Genomic DNA, 16,474 nt, shown 5'->3' with positions numbered 1-16,474 from the left:
TTGACCTACTGACCTCAAAATCAATAGTGGTCATCTGCAGGTCATGATGTACCTCCCTATCAATTTTCATGATCCTAGACCCAAGCATTCTCAAGTTACCACCCAGAAACAGTTTCATTGTTCAGGGTAATTGTGGTCATCTGCTGGTCATGAACAACCTCCCTATAAACTTTCATGATAATAGGCCCTAATAGGCTCAAGTGTTCTTGAGTTATCATCCAGAAACTGTTTAACTGTTCTGGGTCACTGTGACCTTGACCTGTGATCTCAAAATCAATAGGAGTCATCTGCTGGTCATGACCACCCTCCTTATCAACTTTCATGATCCTAGGCCCAAGTGTTCTTGAGTTATCATCCGGAAACGGATTGGCCTACGGACAGACAGACTGACTGACCGACTAACATACTGACATCTGCAAAACAACACACCCAACCTTCTTCAAAGGGGGGCATAACAAAGGCCTGTCAATCTGTAAATTGGAGAGTACAAAAAGTATAATAGACTGGAGGACAAACTGGCTGCAATAAAAAGGAGTGTAATATTTTTTCACCACTGCTTTGTAGGACTAGATCTAGTAAAATCTACTTTCCTTCGTAAAATAATTTATTTCATCACCCTACTCTGTCTCTTTCCTAGTTAAAGTTTAAAACCATAACAAAGATATGAAAGTAAAGGATATACAGTGTTGTTACTTGTATATAATAAAATAAAGGAAAACAAAACATCTCTATGTCCATCCAGCTCATAAATATTCACTGTATAGATGGTGACAAAAAAAACTAACTGAGAAGAGAAGCACAATCTTGATGTCATAACCAAGCAACTTACATAAACCTATTAATGATGATCTTGAAGTGTCTGCCAACTTGAACATTGTTATTGTTTTTTTCGTGAGGACGTTAAGAACATATTCTCATAAATTTTCAAAAAACTGTTGCAGAAAGCTTATGTTGCATTTACAGGAAGTTTCACTCCAATGTGAGCCAACAAGTGTAATTTTTAACCCCTGACAAAGAATGTTTAAACAAAAGGTTTCTCTTTTCACTTGACATATCTTTTTCTAAACATTATAATGATGAATCTGTTCAGTTCTACAGTCAGAAACTAACAACTGACAGAGGAACGGACAATGTCACACCACAATAGCTCAAAAATGATTTTAGCTATGTTAACTTATTCAGTTTTGTATGTCTTATATATAAATCTAAATTATACTACTAGCACACAGTTCTTCAGTCACTTATAAACCTCCTAGTTGTGTATTCAGATTTTTAAAACTATTATCAAAATCATAACAAGACACTAACAATACTACAAAAACCAAATCATGTATTCATACAAAACCAAATTATTCTAAGCAACAGGAACTGATTTGTTGATTTAGCTAGTCATACAAGAAAGCAGAATAATGCCAAACTAATGCACTGCTTACTGTAAACACAAAAAAACGTAGCAAGAAAATCAACACTTCAGCAACCACTGTTTAGAATTAAACCCACAATATCTGATAAGGAACACCGAACCTCCTCAGCTCTGATAAATATTATCAAAAATAACTTTTGAAATTTTGAGTCATTTTCATTATTTTCAGAACCGAGTTGGAGCATGCATTCCCACCAGATGTATACCTCTCTTGTGACTTGTCCGTTAGTTTTCAATTTCACGCTGCCCTACAAAGAAGGAAAAAAACATATTAATAAATTACCATTGCCACATCAAAACAAATAACACCAGTAACTTTTAACATATTTTATTTCAACCTAACAGTAAACAATAGCTAGCAATAATAATCTTAAAGAAATATGCAGAATATGTGTTTGGAAACAGTTATCACGCTGTCCAGAAATGTCCAATTATTTGGACTATAAACAGGTAGAACACACACAGTAATTAACAGATCATATATAAATCAATATATCGCCTGTAAATTTATATATCAACACATCTTTTAATCAATATATTACTAAGTAAAATTGTTTAAAAAAAAATTCACAGTCAAATCCGCACCATAAAACGCACATCCGGGGTTTATTTTTGTTTACACCTGCACATTTGTGAAGGTAATTTCAACTTTGAATGCTGCGAATTTTGCCTTTAGGGACATATTTTCAAAGAACTATACAAGTGAAGGACTTCAGGATTATAAAATATATCCCAGAAAAAGCAAAAATAAGTCTACAGTTTTGTTTCTCTGCCTTTCTTATTCACCGGAAGCATTTTGATGTTGACTGGTACTTTTCCATCATTTATTTTAACAAGCGCCATGATTGATGCTGACAAAGAGATGCTATTCATTACTAAGAATCTGCTGATGAAACTGAATGACGATGTTAAACCAGTCAATCGTGACCTTCACCTTGGAAAAGTAGGAGAAGAATTTCGACATTATTAGTTGAACAGTCAGGGGTGTAACTGTTTCAAGTTATCGCAGTTTATAACCCATTTGAGTTATTGGTTAAACTTTCATAACTTGTTTCAGTTATCATAAAATATTACAAAGCCCTCCTGTGCCAATTCCTCATTTTGAATGAGACTAATGCAGTTATTTCCTGAATCCTTGAACTTTTATCTTTCCAGCTATGCAGCAAAATTTTTTACGCAAGGCTGATAAAGTTTTACGCAAAAGCTTTAGTCACAAAACTCTTAATATCTCATTATTATCCCATTATGCTTATCAGGTCATGCTCAGACTAAAAGAGAATTTGATTAACCTCAGTTTGCTACTAATTTCACTTTAAAGGTCACTTTGCGAGAACAGTAAAAAGACATTTTTGGAATAACTTACCTGAGTTAACTATATATATATATTTTATAACTAATACAGGTTATAAAATGCTTGAAAAAGTAACTGAAATAGGTTATATAACTTAAAACAGTTACACCCCTGACTGTTGAATAAGTTATATTTTGACATATTCATAGCATTTGAAACTGTTAAACATGCATATGTGGTTTAATACAGATATGCTAATGCAGTTTATTTTACAAACGCATCATGTCAAACATTTGTTTTAATCATAAAATGAAAATTTACAGTTTTTTGTTGTGTCTCCATCGTTGAATTCTTTGCGGAAATTATTTGCATTAGAAAATAATGGTTATGAAGCGACTGATATATTGATTAAAAGATGTGTTGATATTTAAATTTACAGGTGATATATTGATTTATATATGATCTGTTAATTACCGTGTGTGCTCTACCTGATAAAATGTCAAACACTAGATGCAGATGAACATATTAACAGTGGTCAACGATTTGAGTATTTTCATCAACAAAATAACACAGAGACACAATGAATGTAAAACCAATCTTGAAAATAGATAAAATCGCAAAGACTAAAGTTTATGCATTTCTTTTTCACACAATAACCGGTAACCCATTCTAAAAATTCTGTTGACATGGTTGATGTCTCTTCCTAGTTCAATAACATTAAACTTGCACAGGGCGCCTTTTAATATTTGGACGTTCAACATGTCCCTGTGTCAAGTTTAATCGAATGTCAGCCATTTGCATAGCACAGATTACGACTTTATTTTATTGAAGTGTAATGTAGGAAAACTCTCAGACACGTGAAACATTGGTTTACCGTAACTAAAACTGCACCACCAATCACTTCCCCGACGCATTTCACAGAAACTTCTAGCGTAATTTATTGAAATATCACGAACAATACAACACTGAATAAATATATAGAATCAATTATACATGCTTAGACGAAAACAAATACGTTGAGCCTACGACACTTGTAAAAAATCTGCGGCCATTATTTAACGCATGGGCACGCCGAACGCATGTGGACTAGCCTTTTAAACTGCTTTGATAGGACTTTACAATTAATTTAAGTAACTTTCAATAAAATTACCACCAATAAATGCTGATTACACCCATCTATTATAAACATATGCATACTACATAGACAATACGTTAGTAACGGGCAGCATTTCTTTTCAAATCCGACCGTGAGAATATTTTTTCGTCTAAAATTAATCTTTATAATAAAGAAGATTTGACAGTTCGTGTTGTGTTGTGAAAGTGAATGGATGTAAATTTCATTTTCAAAGTGCGGACTGATCTTCAATATCTTCAGTAAGACAGTATGTTCAATGGATGTGTAAATTAGGTTTCTTTGTCCGTTGTTGGTATTTAGCTATCGCTTTCAAGTCACTTCTACCGTGAACTTGTAAAACCTTCCGCAAGAACTTTTGCGGAAAGCTCTACCGGGAAATTCATACTTTCGATAAAACGTCGGACTATATGAAATGTCAAAATCGTAAAATATTGAAGTCCCACGTTTATTTATAGAACTAGTCTCTTCCCGGCTGCAGTTAACAATATTTTCAGACCCGTTAACCTTGGAAATAGACAAAACCTTAATTAATCTGATTAACAATTACAACTTTTAGTATTTGATGCCTTTAATTTGCAAAATACCAAATTATCTTTGTTTCTTTTTTATGTCGATTGTTGTTGTTGTTTCTCCTCGGCCCGGATGGTGAAATGTATGTTTTGATGCAACGTGATATTTACACTATGTCTGTAGGTATCAACACACTAAATCTGAATACAAGGCTATGTACTAACGCTGATAATTAAGCATGCTATTACATTTAAATGCATCTAAGTAGACCATAACGGACAGATATCTTGGAAAAGTAAAAGTTGGTCATTTAAGTAGACCATGACTTTTGCCAGGAAGGTCTAATAGGCCTACGTATCAGTTGTTCCAGCTTTTGCCTACTGATCCTTATGACTATATTTCTTATGATGTAATATGTTATTACAAATGTCACATTCAATTATTTTATATAAGGTTTTAAAATCAACCTGAAATATGCTCTTGTCCTGGGCAAATATCTCGAAAAGAAGCACCTTGTCATATACACAGGTGCTAGACACATAACCAAATATTTTACTCATAGACCTATATATGTATATATAAGTCTTATATATACATATATAGGTCTATGAGTAAAATATTTGGTTATGTGTCTAGCAATTGTGGTCATATATATTCTCATTATGTTTATTTACAACTTTGGAATGGAAGTTGCAATAAAGTCTACATTAATTAATCTGTAAAAAAGTTTACAATTGGGACAATGCCATCAAAATTAAGATTTTCACATAGACTTCCATTTTGATTAAACTTGCATGAGGTCCTCTTTTAAATTTGTCTAGCAAAAAATTAAGCACATGACATTATCTTTTTCATTTGTCAAATTTTCTTAATGTAATCTGAAGTTAAATAAGAGCTGTCTAATGACTTCTTAACTTAAACATTTTGGTTCATTAGGTCCATAATGCTTAAATTTTTTATCTTGGAAACAAATGCTACAACTTTCCAAATAGATGTTATATGTACTTACATCGTTAGAAAGGCACTACTTGTAATACTGCACATGAAATATTATAGTTAGAGCCATAAAGGGAGGTAATAAAAACAATAGAGTCAATAAAACATTCTAGTACATTCAGCAATATTCAAACCTTTGACAAATAAGTAAAGAACGTAATTGTCAGAAATAGGATTTAACAAGAAATTAATGTATTTTATGTTCTAAAAATATTGCTGACAGAGTACTGTCCGTTGTCATACATGTGCACACTGTCGCTATCTATATGCAACTATTCCAAGTCTCGGTTGAATATCTTTGATAGTGGTCAAGATAATAGACTTTATCATAAACTAACCAACAGCTTTTACTGCGAATGCCGACGAGAGTAGTCAAACTAAAAAATCATGATTTAATCAAATTCTAAATTGTAGAAAAACTTTATCTGAATATGCAGAACTACTGTAAGCAATTTTGAGACCATCCATTGAACATCATCGTCAAGTTTTGACTTTTGCCAAAGGTGACTGCAGCTCGCCCAAAGCAAGTAGGGCTCAGGTGTTCTAAAATTCGGAATATTTCAGCTTTATTAACAAAACCATAATTATACAGAGTTACGGTGGCCTAACGAATAAGGCACCTGCCCTGCGATTGGTAGGTCAGGGGTTAAAGCCCTGTCAAGGGGCGGGTCTTGTTACTGATGAGAGACTAGTTGGTGAGCTGCCAGCTAGTAAAATAATGGTTACCTGTTGCCTACCTACCTGCCTGGTGCCTGGCATTAAAAGAATAGGAATTGGGAAGTAATAATGTTCAAAATATGTAGGTGTCTCATAAGCCAACTTAGTTGGCCCTTTCAGTAAAGGTGACACTATGATAAACAAACACTTTATTTTACTTTATACCATGTTCTAGTTTATGATCCTGAAATATACACCTGAAGATATTGTGATGGAGACATCACCTGCACAGAATATTAGTAATAAATAAATTGTAATATTTCATAAGAGAAGTTGTCAGTTTCTTGCAGAGATTCTTCATGTAGAGAACAGGTGAGTGCTTCATGTGGAGATGTTGTCATTACTTGCAGAGAACAGGTGAGTGCTTCATGAGAAGAAGTTGTCAGTTTATTACAGAGAACAGTTGAGTTGTCAGTTACTTACAGAGAACTGGTGCTTCATGTGGAGATGTTGTCATGACTTGCAGAGAACAGGTGAGTGCTTCATGAGAAGCAGTTGTCAGTTTATTACAGAGAACTGTTGAGTTGTCAGTTGTCAGTTACTTACAGAGAACTGGTGTTTCATGTGGAGAAGTTGTAAGTTACTTGCAGAGAACAGGCAAGTGTTTCATCTCGAGAGGTCAGTTTCTTTCAAAGAATGGGTTAGTACTTAAGAGTAGAGAAGTTGTCTGTTTCTTTTAAGAGAGAGCAGGTTTTATGTAGAAAAAATGTCAGTAACTTGAAGAGGTTGGAATTGATATTTAGGAATATCCTGTAAAATCAAAACTATCCACCAGGGTCTAATATTTGTTGAGTTCATGGTTGCACTCAAGAAATGACTTTTTTCAGTGTTTATGTAAAATTAACGAAGGAATAGGATCGGCAAAATTATTCATTTTTAATTTGCTAATCTTGTTATTCATTTCATATAAACACCAAAAAAAAAAAATATTTACATTATTAAACAAGATAATATAAATTGCAACTGCACACGTTTTGTTGCATTTAACAATTAAATCAGCTTCTATGTGCACTGAGTCATTCTGTTCACGAGACGGAACAACTGCGATGATATCTAAGAAACATTCTCCCTGACCTTGCAGACATCGTCCAAACAGCTGTCCATAATCACTAAGTAGCGATGATGTAACTTTCGCGCATTTCCTTTTGCTGTTCATATTACAGGAATGCCACAATGTTCAAAAGAAAAAGAATAGGGTGAATGTTGTGGTGGATTTGGATTTATCTTAGACTGAATAATATTATATTCCTTTCTTGTCCTTTCCACAATGAATATTATAACTATAACTTTTTAATTTTTATTAATTTTTATTCGTAAATCCATTTAAATCCAAGTGTATAGTTCTTTCACCACTAATACATTGTAATGTCATCAAAAAATCTAACTTCTAGACCTTTTATAGTACTTTTAATTATGCACGCTTTCTTCGTGAATTCAAAATCATATAATACAATATGAAATCACATGACTACTCCTCAAAGACCTTATATAATACAAACAATATTTAGGAGCATATAACAATAATTTAATTATGTTGGAGCAAAATAATATTAGCTCCTTAGAACACATGTATGACCTAAATTTATGAGGAGCAACTTTACTTCATATATCAAAGCAATTAATATTTTAGAGAATAATCAATACGTTAAATCATAACCATACTCGTGATTTCACGACAAATGTAAATATTAATCAATGAAATAACAAGAGCTGTCCGTAAGACAGCATGCTCGACTTTTCTCAGTGCTTGATTAGAGTTTTGCCAGTAAAAACTTTTTAAAATTTTAACAAAAAATTCTAAACAAAAAAAGGGCATAAATCTGTCAAAATTCAAATCAGAGTTATGGGAATTGTTTCTCCTGTTGTAGACTTTGATAGTAAATAACTAACTATTTAAGTTTCAAGTCAAAAGCTTTGATAGTGATCAAGAGATATTTGACTATCATAAATGTGAACCAAAATTTTAAGTCAAAAAGGGGCATAACTCCATCAAAATTCAAACAAAGTTATGGGGATTGTTTCTCCTGGTGTAGACTTTGATAGTAAATAAGTATTTTTAAGTTTCAAGTCAAAAGCTTTGATAGTAATAGAGATATTAGACTTTATCATAAGCTTGAACCTAAAATTCTAAGTCAAAAATGGGCAAAAAAGCCTCTCCCTATTGAGCTAAGTGGATACACAGGCACCAGTATCGGACCTGGGGCCCAAAAAATATGACCAGACTGATATGAAACACTGTTTTCATCTTAGATATGTCCAAAATGAAAAATTCACAACGGTCCGGAAAGTGAACCCATTGCTCGCAGGCTCAAATCTCGAGATTCTGGCCTTCTCTAGACATATGTATTATTTGAAGGGGGCTCATATTTTGCTATGTATTTTTCATTTGGACATATCTAAGATGAAAACAGGGTTTTATATCAGTCTGGTCATATGTTTTGGGTCCCAGGTCCGATACTGGTGCCCGTAAGTGGATGGGCTTCTATAATGGCTCTAACTGTATATGTTTGTTTGTTTTGGGTTTAATGCCGTTTTTCAACAGTATTTCAGCCATGTAACGGCGGGCAGTTAACCTAACCAGTGTTCCTGGATTCTGTACCAGTACATAGCTGTTCTCTACGAGTAACTGCCAACTTCCCCACATGAATCAGAGGTGGAGAACTAATGATTTTAGACACAATGTTGTTTATCAAATAGTCACAGAGAACATACGCCCCGCCCGAGGATCGAACTCATGACCCCGCGATCCTTAGACCAACACTTTTACCTACTGAGCTAATTTGGTGGGGGTTCTAACTGTATAAGTTCGTGTGTAGTAATGAAAGTAATATGCTTTTTTACCATGTAATTCTGCGTAATATCTATTTGGACAGCATTTTTATCTGTTTTGTAACATAAAAATTTAACATAAAAATTAAAAGCCTTTTGACCTTTTAAAGACAGCCAGTGCTTGAAAAACCTTTACTTATGTCTTCATCAAACTTGGTCTGTAGTATCCTTCAAAAGATCTTTTTCATGTCTGTTCAGATAGCACCATTTGACATGCCTTTAGTGGCGAAGAAAAACTGAAATCAATTTCATGTTATGAACAGCTTGTTTCATCTTCATCAAGCTTGATTGGTAGTATCCTTCGAATAATAATACAATACATACAATACAATACGACACAAATTTTATTTAAAGTCGGTGCATATATATATATATAAACAGGAAAACATTAGCTATGTTTAGCTATTTACCGACATAATGACCATTTCCAATTTGTTCAAATGACTCTGCTTGACTTCATTTAGGCATGACCAGAGCTGAAACAGACTTTTGTGAACAACTTCTTGTATAATACACCAAAAGCCATATTTTCTTCCAGATCCACATGAATTCTTGTCAGAATGTATCTATGGATTATAGGTTTAGTTTGAAACTAGGTAACCAAAAACAATGTCACATGGTCACAGAAAAAGTTAAACATTCTTGAGGCCACTTTTTCTGTCCTTACTAAGTTATGTCTATTGCGAAGCTAGCTCATTTAGGGTAAAAAAAAACAACTTCGTTACTAAGTCAAACGACAAAAAACCCTGTTTATACTCAAAGTGTCAACATTTTCTCACTGATCTGCATGTAAATGACACACTTGAAGAACAGAATACCCCTTCATGGTCATACTTTTGTCTGTAAATTTACCATGTCTACCAAACACTATTTAGATTGCTTTGCTTTGAAACTTTACCAAACGGCAGCTCAGAGAATTAAAGAAGCAAGGATGAAATTGATAAAAGAGATTTTATGTTTTTCTTTAGAATTATAAAGAACTGAAAATCATATAATCAGAAAATGATAATATGCACAACTATGATTCACACTAATTACTTGTGCGGTTTGGTGAAATTCAGCATTATTGTATGTAGCAATTAAGTAGTGTAAGCTATATAAAATATGACACTTCAAGGGCTATAACCTTGCTGAATTTCACTGAAGCAGAACATGTCAATAATATGCATAATAAGACTTGGCAATGATAAATCTAAGGTTTGGTGGAAATCCGGCCTATTATTTAGGATAGGTGGTTATAACATCATTAAATTTGACAAATCAGGGGCCACAACTCAGCTGGAAAACACCAGACTGGAACGTACTAACGCTATGCACAACTAGGCTTGGCAATAATCACTCATGTGAAGTTTCGTGAAATTCCTCCTTGTGGTATTGGAGTAGTTGCCCGCACAAGGTAAAATAGACCAATCAAGGACCATAATTCCACTGAAACTCACTGAACCACAACATGCTGACAGTATGCACAATGAGGCTTGGTACTGATATTGCCTGCAAGGATTTGTGGCATTCCACCCAAAAATATAAGGGAAGTAGCCGAAACATAAGACTGGGCGAATTGAGGGCCGTAACCCAGCTGAAAATCATCGAATTGGAAAATTTGCACAATGATGCTTGGCACTGACTACTCCTGTGAGATTTGGTGGAAATCCACCCAATAATTTAAGTGGCCAAAAGATAACATTTGCTGAATCAAGGACCATAACTCTGCTGAAAATCATCAATCGGGAAAATACCAACAATATGCACAACTAAGCTTTGAAATGATTGCTCCTGGGAAGTTTGGTGTAAATCCCCCACTGGTGTTGGAGTTAGGTGGACAAACTTTATGACAGACAGCACTTAATCAATATGTCACCCTCACTACATGTGGGAGACATAATAAATGTAAAAATGCATACATAACAGGTTTGTTCTGTACGTTTAGCACATTGTACTGTATGAATGCCAGCATACATGTGTGTGTGAATCAAGGGAGATTGCAGACTTCCAAAAGGGGGATCCCTTGGTCTTTTGTGGGAAATGTATGCAACTACTAACCACTCAAAAATCAAAAGGTTGGTCTAGTTTTTGTCTTTAGATAATTGTTTCAACCAAATGATATAAATACATTGGAACAATCAGTTACACTTTATTTTTTGACATTTAACAATGAAAACATGTATTCTCAATTTTACTATACCTACAGTCACTTTTAAACATGATTTGAGTTTTACTAGTGAGTATAACCGTCTTTCTTTCACTGTCATCTGTCACATTCAGTGAGTTTTCACAATCACCTTCGAACTAAATGTTACTTTATGTCACACACAGTGAATTGCAAAATAGTTAATCTTGGCTTTCTTTCCAATGTTTAGCAGATCCGAGCTTTCAGTATCGGGAGTGTTAATATTAACAGATACTAAAGAGTGTATTATGCTTATTGACATGACTGGTATTACTTCTATCATCTGTCTGAATTTTCCAGATGATAGAAAAACAAAACAAACTTTCGGGTTCTTGTTACTGCATGGAAGACTTTTTAGCAACATCCTAAGTCGGCGTTACTGTGTGTTTTTCCTGTGTGGACTACTCAGTAGCAACAATCTGGATAAGTGTTACTGCGTGAAAACACAAAATAGCAATGTCCTAATCAGCATTACTGTGCAGTAGACTCAGCAACAATGTTCCGTTTCAATGTTACTGTGTGGAAGTCATGGTAGCAACAATCAGGGTTAGTGTTATTACATGGAAGATATTCCTGATGGTAGTCTCGGCTCTTTAAATTCCAGCCAGATAATGTAAAGAGGTCCCATCTGTGAAGTGTGTCCTACTACCTAGTTGATCATCAATGACTCTCTGTGACGCAGGTCCAAGTTATCTTGGCTAAGACACAACTGAAATGATGCAATAATATTACTCAGTAAGAGAAACTCTAAGCCTTGTAGCTGATAGAGAAGACAAGGTCTCTACACTTAGCTCGACAGTGAAATAAAAATAATCAGTTAGGGTAGATTTCTTGGAAGCACAGAGCACTAAAAACACAGCCTCAGAGCCATGTATTTGCAAAGTAGGCCCACAACAAAAAGAAGCTGTAATGGAAAAATATTACTGACGGGTTGCTTCAATAATCGAACAAGTACATTTAAATTTTATGCAAAATATAGTTAGATGGGGAGGAAGGGGTAAGGGGTAGAAAGTGGGGTGGAGGAGGAGGTTGAATTGGAAAGTAAAACAAGGATGAATATACAAAGGGAATGCTACGTTCCTTAATCACAGTTACACTACATCATAACCACAGTAGCGCAGACATGTACCAAAGACAAGTATGCCCAAGCGCAGAATGTCGAGCCCTCCAGCTGTTAAGTGTGACCTTGTCCTTGGACCTAGGGACCTGGTTCTTGCGCATTGCACTCTGTCTCATAATGGTGAACATTCAGGTCAAATTACATCAAAATCCCACCATGCATGAAGAAGAAATGCTCCGGACAAACTTCAATTTGACCTTTGACCTCCAACTGTGACCTGACCTTTGAGAAAGGAACATGCGGTTTGCGCATGACACGCCTTCTCATTGAGGTATACATTCATACCAAATATAAACAAGACTGGTCTATGCATGTCAAAGTTATGGTCCAGACAAAATCGGATGGACGCACGCGCCTACACCGAAAGTGGCGACTATATCGAGCTCACCGCAAGCGGGCTTGACAATAAATACACACAACGACATCCAACTAACTAACATAGATAAACAGATAAGAAAGATACAACAACCCTGTAGAGGACCGCTTTAGACATGTCGAGGACACTACAGCTATCACTTGAGTAAGCAATACCCACAAAATAATTCTTTACCTGAGGAAACAATCTTTCAGTTGTAAATGTTCTAATAATTACGGACAAGAAGAATTCAAACCGGAGCTATCAAACAGCAAACAATTTCATCAAAATATGTAAGGTATCATTGACTTTTAAGTAGTTACTGTGAAACAAATTTTTAACAAGAGCTGTCGGAGGACAGCAATGCTCGACTATTCAACAGCCTTGTGAACTGAATGAATACAAAAGTTGAAAATGGGGCATAATTTTGTAAAAAATGGAAACAGGATTAAGGAACCTGCACAGTGCTTATCAGCTCATGGCAGCGGACAAGTGTGCATGAAGTTTCAATCCATTTCCATTAGTGGGTACTGAGATACTACCTTACATATAAGAATTTAACCAAAAACTGCTAAGTTGAAAAAAGGGGCATACTTTTGTAAAAATGCAAAGTAGAGTAATTGAACCTTTGCACTGCATGTCAGATCAGGACAGTGAACAAGTATGTGAAGTTTCATTCCTTTCCCATTAGTGTATACTGAGATACCAGCTTACATACAAAAACTTAACCAAAAACTGCTAAGTGGAAAAAGGGTCATAATTTGAAAAAACAAAATAAAGTACAGTTATGGGACCTGCTCAGTACATGTCAGATGATGACAGTGAACAAGTTGGTGAAGTTTCAATCCATTCACGTTAGTGGGTACTAATTAAGATACCAGCTTACATACAAAACTTTAACCAAAAATTTCCAAGTCGAAAAAGGGGCACAATTTTGTAATAAAGCAAAATAGATTTATGGAACCAGTGCAGTGTAAGTCAGTTTATTACAGTGAATAAGTGTGTCAAGTTTCAATACATTCCCATTAGCGGATACCGAGATACCAGCTTACATAAAAAAACTTAACAAAAAACTGCTAAGTCAAAAGAGGGGCATAATTAAAAACATGTAGAGTAGAGTTATGGGACCTGCACAGTGCATGTCAGATCATGACAGTGAACAAGTGTGTGGAGTTTCAATCCATTCCCATTAGTGGCTACTGAGATACCAGCATACATGCAAAACCTTAACCAAAACTTTCTATGTCGAAAAAGGGGCATAATTTTGTAAAAAAGCAAATAGAGTTATGGAACCTGTGAAGTGTAAGTCAGTTTATCACAGTTAATAAGTGTGTGAAGTTTCAAGCCATTCCCATAAGTGGTTACTGAGATACCAGCTTATATATGTATACTTACAAAAGCTTAACCAAATCGGGATGCAGACGCGGACGCCGGCGCACGGGCGTGTCCAATAGCTCTACTATTCTATGAATAGTCTCTACTGTTCTATAAATAGTCAAGCTAAAAATGTGGTGAAAGGCATGTGTCTGTAAGTTGGACAATTGATTTAGCCAACCATGTAAATAAGTTCTGTAACACAATACTCACTTAATTAGAGGTATACATCTGGTTGATCAGTTCACAGAAGATGACTTCAGCACAAGGCCAGGTGATTTCATGCTCACAGCCATTGGAATACAACCATTCACATGCCTGAAATTATCAATAAAAAAAAAAATGAAAGAAAGAAACATCACCTAAATTCAATATTCAAATCTAATTGGTATCAAGTGATCAAGAGATACTGTCAATTTTCACAATACTGGCAAATATCCTGGAAATACTGTTAGGAGCTGGTTATTTAAAAATGCTACAAAACTTTAATTTTTACTGCAATACTGGCTTTAACGTCTGAAAAACAAACTGTAAACTGGATACTGGCCACATGTAATTTATTTCGAAACGTACTTTTCTAAGCCATCTTATATCTCAATACCATTAACTTACTTAATACTAAAACAGATTAAAATTGAACCAGGCTAATTATGTAACTGATTTCAAGTATCGTTATAAAACTTTCACTTCACTGAAGAAAAAATTAGGCTACTGTACAACCCTTCTATACTATATTAAATACCAGGATATACTATATCCTATTTTGCCTTGGGAGTCTCATTATATGGAAAGAAAAAATTGCAAACTTTAATACTCAAGTTTTGTGCATTTTCCACTGTAGCTTGAGAACTCTTTATTAGAAATTAAATCCACTTAAAAAATACCTTGCCACTTTGTGTTACAAAAAATAAATTGACTAACCTTGCCACTATGTTTTACAAATTAACACTCAGTTCTTGCCACGTTACACAACAAAAAATACTTATATACCATGCCAATGTCTTTAACAAAATAAACTAACCCTGCCACTGCTTTACAAAATCAGTAATTTTACTGTCTGCTCGTTGTGATTTAAAATGCAATTTACTTAAAACATTTTGAATTCAATATTCACTCACACAATTTTACAAAAATAATTCATTCAATTGTGTTTACAATATAATTGCTTTCGCATTCATTCATTGCACATTTTTTCACTACATTATAGTACGAGGTAATTCATTGATTATCATTCAATGCACAAAAACATTACATTTACAACAATATCCTAGTAACTATTTTCATTTAACATTCACCTCATGATAAATACTGTAGATTTTTATTCTTCAAAAGATTGCTGTTTTAACAAACATTCTTAAACTAATTATTTCCTTTATTGTACCACATCATCCATATTTCTTAAAATTTAGTCCAAAAATACACAACATTCTTATACAATATTACATTTAAACAGTTGGAATCATTGATACAACATAGATTTCATTAACAGAAGTAATCAGCATTCAATAAAGTTTGTCAGCTGAGGATTTTCTCTGGCTGCAGTTACACAGTTGAGCAATTATAATATTGTACTCTTAGTGTAATCAGACTGCCAAGTTTGACAGTCAAGTTATGAAACAGTACAGTCCGCAGTACAGTCCAGGAGATAAGACTGCCTCGCAGAAGCATCTCCTCACCGGTCAGAATGATTAGCAACACAATCTCACAGCTCAAACACAAATAAAAAATAAAAATATCTGTAGAAAGACCACAACAAAACATATTTGTACTTAACCTTGAACTCTTAATAATATCTTCATTACTGTTCAAGAATGAAGACTGGGACTTCCGTTTGAAACAAAAAACCTGGAAAGAGGAAAAAACTTTTGGAGCAGAGTGTCTGGGGGCATGATCCCTTTGAAGATATTTGAACTGAACAAAAGCTTAAATGCATTCTACTGTATACATTATATTGGGAGACATAGCATAACCAATTTTGAAGTTTTTTATACAATACACATTGTGAAAATGATTGCAGACCCAAAACTTTGGACCTTTTAAGTAGGTTTGGTGTTTAGGCTACAGGTTTCTGGACTACCTTGTATTAAAGAAATACCTCAATATTTTCTGTTACAATAAAATGATCACTTGGTATCTGCAAGACTATTTTATCCAAAATACTTATTACTAAGTAAGTTATGCCAATCACTATGCAGAAACATACCGGGCGTCATTGAAAAGTTACCATTTAATATATACCTCTTTAATTTTTATACAATATCAAGGTCACTTTTCATTGCATGTGCACGGTATATTACTTGTTCATCATCTTGTTGTTTGGTGCTAAAACTGAAAAAATTCAAGTTTTATACGGCACAACACACATAAAAATGAAACATTTATGCTTTATATGGGGAACTTCAGATAAAAATGAAAAAAAAAAATGTTTTATATGGATCAGCTCACATAAAAATGAAACATTTTATGTTTTTTAAGGCACAATACAAGACACATAAAAATGAAAAATTTCAAGTTTGATGAGAACACATATATTGCTTAGGGAAAATACACAGCAAAT

General features: G+C 34.3%; 1 protein-coding gene and 1 long non-coding RNA gene across 2 annotated transcripts in view; both read right to left on the bottom strand.

Moving 5' to 3' along the window:
• Positions 1-4,485, bottom strand: part of LOC123548699 (uncharacterized) — a 29,268-nt gene extending 24,783 nt beyond the window's left edge. The window contains exons 1-2 of the mRNA XM_053524720.1: positions 4,434-4,485; positions 1,630-1,671 (exon numbers count right to left, since the gene is read on the bottom strand). The gene's annotated coding sequence lies outside the window, so the exon portion shown is untranslated. The remainder of the gene's footprint in view (positions 1-1,629; positions 1,672-4,433) is intronic.
• A 5,634-nt stretch (positions 4,486-10,119) lies between these two features.
• On the bottom strand, positions 10,120-15,810 carry LOC123548719 (uncharacterized). Its single transcript, XR_006685950.2, has 3 exons — positions 14,839-15,810; positions 14,131-14,235; positions 10,120-11,777 (listed from the first exon to the last, which is right to left on the bottom strand). It is a non-coding gene; the product is annotated as an uncharacterized LOC123548719 (long non-coding RNA).
• Between the last annotated feature and the right edge of the window lie 664 nt (positions 15,811-16,474).

Source organism: Mercenaria mercenaria, chromosome 15 (assembly GCF_021730395.1).
Source record: "Mercenaria mercenaria strain notata chromosome 15, MADL_Memer_1, whole genome shotgun sequence".
Taxonomy (NCBI): Eukaryota; Metazoa; Mollusca; class Bivalvia; order Venerida; family Veneridae; genus Mercenaria; species Mercenaria mercenaria.
The sequence above is the reverse complement of the archived record's forward strand: the minus strand, read 5'-3'. Positions and strand labels throughout refer to the sequence as shown.